The following is a 5946-nucleotide window of genomic DNA, read 5'->3' as shown; positions in this document are numbered from 1 at the left end:
GTCACAGTTGGTAAGAGCATAATCCGAGATTAAACATATCATTGATGTTTCAGTGAAAACCTCAAAAGATCTAGGAGTTTCATGTGATTAAAATTGGTGTAATGTTTCAACCTACCTAAAACAGTTTCGTAATATGACTACGATATCCCTCTTCATATTACGAAATGAAAATATGGATCCTAGCCTTAATTTAATTTTGGTTTAATAATTAAGGATTAAAATCAACTAACTTGAATTCTCTGTTTCCCACTTTTAGATGTCTAATCAAGATAGAAATGGTCTTCCTTGTTCTTATGGAAATGGTTTTCATCAATCATTTTGAGATGGTCTCCCACATTTGAGTCAAGGTGAAATTGTCTTCCCTTCCTTAGGAAATGGTGGAACTTGACATCGTCTCTCTTCAACTCTTCCACCTCCTCCTATTGTGACTCTCCCAGCGTCACGTTTTCCTCAAGTTGAAAGATATGAAACTACTTAAGCCCTATTGGCATGTAAACAAAAAGATAAAATTTTGTGTGTGCGCATGTTTGGAAAATGAAATTGTACATGGACAAGACGAAAAGGATGGGTGTCATATTCTCAAAGAAGCAAGCCAATGATTTGGTTCTTCTTTCGCTTCCAAAGTCATATGATCAGTTCATTAAGTACTTTCATATGATGAATCTCAATGTAACCCTAATTGATCTGACCCATATGTTGATGGTTGCTGAAGCAGAAATGCTTAAGAACACAACTGAAGCAGAAATGCTTATAGGGTCTAATCCCAAGAGTGTCGTGTGATGGGTTTTATAGGTTATAAAATTACATGTGAATGCGGAAAAATACACTTAACACTTAAGGGCACATGAAACCTGTAAAAGATCTATGTCTTCACAAATAATAGCAACATACTATGAATATCAAGAACACTAGAGAAACCCTATTAAAATACAAAATACAAGGGTTACGGTTTAAACACATTTAGAATTATTATAGCAAATAATTCTCTTGATTCCTTCCTTTTCTCTTTAGAAAGCTAACACGACAAGCTTAGTGTTTCTAATGGTTTACACCCAAACCCTATCAACTAGAAGACGAGAGATCATGGAAATTTCAGCTATCCTTTTGGTATGCAGAGTGGACGAAAATAAGCTACCCAAAGGGTCCTATTTATAGCTGATACGGTACCCTAGAAACCCTAATTTGAACATATAATAATAATACTACAAATTAGGAAATTATCTAGTTCCTTATTATCCAAATGGAGGCTTCCAGAAACCCTAATGGGTCTCCTCAAAACCATCCCCTCTAGGAAGGTTCTGGAATGTGTTCTTTGTTTAACTATTGAACAATTACAACTTACTCCTTGTACCTTTAATTAGTTCTAATTAATTCAAAAATTAATTCCAATTAATTTCTGATTAATTCTTAATTAATTATCAATATTTCTAATTAATATATGAATCATATAATATATTAATAAATCATTTATTTCAATTTCCAATTAATTTATTATTCATATAATAAACTAATAAATTATCCTCTCTCTCCAAATATCATTCTATTTAGTTACTAGTTTATGAGGGCAACCCAAAAAGGACTTTCCTTTTAATGACAAGTGTATACCAATTTAGTTATGAGCTTAGACACCTTAATCCAATAGTCTCCCACTTGGATAATTCTATAAATATAATTGCAAGTACAACATAAAACCAAACAGCAAACTGAGCTTTCCGAAGTAACTGCCGAACTCTAATTCAAATCAGACATTGGCCCTAAGAGAAGTGATCAATTATTCCTTCATTCTTCATGATATCGTATGGACACGAGGCATGGAATCCAATTAATCTTGTTGTCCAAGATTTTGTTTCCCAATATCCCGATTTGTGATGACGTCATTAGACTACTAATTTAACACATCAACTAAGTCTTGGTTGGGCCCAACACTATAATGTCAACATCAAACCACTGAGGGCCAAAAGATATTTCTTTTTACTGTTAGGGAAAAAGTAATGAATAAACTTTGACTACATAACGGTAACCTTTACTTATCAAACCATACATGATATTATGTTTTATAACATCATGTTACTGATGCGTTTACGCAACACCAATGCACAACCGACTTGTAAATTACAACTTATGTATTTCAGTTTGAATAATAGAAGATATTATCATCTTAGAATTACTCATGACTGAATCCATGAAGTAATCTCTAAGCGTGAGTTTATCTAATACTGAAAATCTCTATTTTCTAAGTACTCATGAATATTGCAGTAATCCCTATGATATGTCCAGTCTCTATGGAAAATCTACAATTGATTCATGACAATATTAATTCATTACTTACTTTCAAAAGTATGAGTGACTATGGAACTTTCGAATAATTAACAATTACTCAGGAAGTAAAACATGTAAAGTGAAACACAAGAATAAATAATTAAAGAAGGCAGTACCCATAATCATAAATAATTCTCTATTATTCAATCGATAAAATCAAATACATTTATTTTGTTACAAAGTTTAATCTATTAACTAACTACTAAAAATAATGTCGTCTCTTAAGCCAATACTCCTAGCATGTTGGTTGTGTTTGAACCTGCTTAGAGCCTTTGTGCTTGGACCTCCCATGATCCTTCGGTTCTTTGGTCAAAGCAACCGCACCTTCATTATCACAGAAGAGTTCCATTGACACTTGAGTGGCCAAGACTAATCTGAGATCTCTAATGAAATTATTCAAACAAGCCACTTCCTTTGATGCCTCACTCGCTGCAATGTAGTCTGATTCACTAGTAGAATCAACCAACATTGATTGCTTGGAACTTTTCCAAGTCATCTCTCCAGCATTTAACAATAATACCCAGCCAGATTGAGAACAAAATTTGTCTCGATCTGTTTGAAAGCTGGCATCACTGTAACCACTCACTCTTAACGTATCATTGCCACCAAAAACTAGAAGCATGTCTTTTGTTCTTCACAAATACTTAAAAATATTCTTGACTGCTGTCCACTGGGATCTGCCTGGATTACCCTGAAATCGACTAACCATGCTCAAAGAATAAGACACATCAGGGCGAGTACATGTCATAACATACATGATCGATCCTATAGCCTAAGCATATGGGAATCGACTCATGTCATCTATTTCTTCCTCGGTACCGGGACTTTGAGTCTTACTCAATTTAACAGTATGAATTGGCAAATCCCCTTTCTTAGAGTTCTCCATATTGAAACGGTTCAATATTTTATCCAAGTATGTACTCTGGCTAAGACCAATAAGACGTTTCTTTCTATCCCTCAAAATTTTGATCCCAAGAATATAGGTCGCTTCCCTTAGATCCTTCATAGAAAAACACTTCCCAAGCCCAAATTCCACTTCTTTCAAGGTTGGAATGTTGTTTCCTATAAGGAGTATTTCATCAACATACAACACTAGGAAAGTTACTATACTCCTACTAGATTTGAGATATACACAAGACTCATCCTCACTCATAGAGAATCCAAACTCTTTGACTTTATCGTTGAAGCAAAGATTCCAGTTGCGAGATGCTTGTTTCAATCCATAAATGGATCTCTCAAGCTTACAAACTCATCAGACAACTTGGCATGTACAAAACCTTCTGGATGAATCAAATAGACGTCCTCAGTAAGCTTCCTGTTTAGGAAAGCGGTTTTAACATCCATTTGTCATACCTCATAATCATAAAAGCGAACTATGTGTAACTGTTAGGACCAGGATCCCAGAATTACATTCAGGATCCTCAAACCTCAGGATCCTTAAGAATACTTCAGGATCCTGACTATTATCATTTATTCCCCTAACATTTATACGAGTAATATACTTCGTTATTTTTCTCACATGTGCAGAAATAATCAGTTAAAGACTTATTCTCAACGAATAATCATTGTGACCATGCAAAAGACCCGGAAGACCAAGTCAAGTAACGTCTATAAGTTGATCTCGGAGGATCCCAGAATTATCGGAGTTCTTGTTATTAGCTTTAGAGTATAAAAAACACATGTATTCATCACACTACACACGACATCTAGCAGAACAACAACACTTGTACTTATATTCTTTACATTTCTTTGTAATCGACCTTTTCAATCAATAAAATTATTAAAGCAGGTGATCATTATCACCTCCCAATGGGATTTCCTTGTAAACAACTTGTGTCACTTTGATCATCATTTTATACTTGCATTATTTTGAACATCACAGCCTCTCATACACTTTGGTCGATTTTTGCTTGTTCATTTTTTGACCAAAGCAATTTGGTGCCCACCGTGGGGTCGTGGTGTTCAAAATCCTTCGAAAAATCATGTCTACACAGTCGAACCTATCCTATTCCTCAATTCCTCCCGTTTCCTCCAAAAACCTTCCACCACCTCCCGCCGGAGCTCCCAAGAAAGCCTTAGAAGCACCGAAGAAAACACTTCTCCGGTCGTTACCCCAGGACTCCAAGATCCTCCTATGCTGATTTCCAACAATGAAATCTTTGCTATCATGTAGAGACTTGAATGACAAGTCGCCCAGAAGTAGGAGGATAACATGAAAATTCTCAAGGAAGTGGAGAGAATAAGGACAAAAATCTACAAACCTCAGGAAGCAGCACCCTCGATAACAAGGATCCTGATAACCCCGATAATAATAATATCTTTACTACTAACTCAATGAATCTTGATACATGTTTAAGCCCGATCATGGCTAAGGAGCTCCAGCAACTAAGACAAATGATATCAAGCGTACCCGGAGTAGTTCAGCCTGCACCGGAAGTATCCCCCACAAGGCACATGATCTACAGATTCGTTCCAGCGATAGCTGATACTGAAGTCCCAAAGCGCTTTCAGACCCCCAACATGAAGCCTTATGACGGTACTACGGATCCCGAGGAGCACATGGCACAATACAGGGAAAGGATGGAGATCATTCCCATTCCCACTCACTTGAAAGAAACTTGCATGTGCAGGGGTTTTGGTTCAACCCTCACAGGATTGGCTTTAAAATGGCTTCCTAATGTTCATCCCTATTCTATTACATCATTTGCTCATTTAAATAATTTATTTAACTACCAATTTTATTGTAGCAGAACATTTGAAAAGATCACTAGTGATCTCTATCGGGTGGTCCAGGATCTTAAGGAATCACTTAGGACTTTTGTGAACAGGTTTGGCAGGGAAGCCCTAAGTATCCCCAACATCGACATCACAACTGCAGTCGAAGCCTTTAAAACGAGCTTAAAGAAAGATTCACCTTTCTATGAAGACCCTGTATTGACTCCATGTAGGAGGATGGACGAAGTCAGAAGCAGAGCACTAAGGTTCATCAGGCTCGAAGAAGACAAGGAGATCCAAAAAAGGAGCAACCCACCAAGCTCTTATGATCACCCCAATAGAAAGGTCTATTCCTCAGCCCAAAGATCCTATAAATCAAAGCTATATTCCAAACATGACCATCATAGGTTAATGCCCTTGAAGATGAGGGAGAGGAAAAAGATTTTCCTAAGATTACTGACTATTGTTTTTCTGTGGATATTTCAGGTGGAATATTTGCTATGCGGGATCTTGGAGACAAAGCAAGATGGCCAAGAAAATGAGAAAAATCCACCGCTTGGAAAGACAAGTCCAAATGGTGTGCATACCATGAAGAATTCGGTCAAATCACAGAGGATTGCATAGCTCTCAGGAAGGAGATCAGCTACCTCCTAGGAAAAGGATACCTCAAAGAAATCCTTGGAAGAAGAACGAAGAGATCCAAAGAAAAAGATCAGGATCCTCAGAAGGTCCTCGACAGACTAGGACCCCCTGCTGATGCCAAGGTAATCTATGTGATCTCTGAAGGATCTGACATTTGTGGTACCTCTTATTCTGAAGAAAAGAGGCACGCCAAGGTATCCAAAATGGAGAAGGAAAAGGACTACAGAAGAACACATCGATCACAAACGAAAAGGAGATCACCTTCGACGA

This window comes from Lactuca virosa, chromosome 8, assembly GCF_052849685.1.
Source record: "Lactuca virosa cultivar CGN04683 chromosome 8, Lactuca_virosa_CGN04683_v6, whole genome shotgun sequence".
Lineage (NCBI taxonomy): Eukaryota > Viridiplantae > Streptophyta > Magnoliopsida > Asterales > Asteraceae > Lactuca > Lactuca virosa.
Note: the sequence above shows the minus strand (reverse complement) of the source record.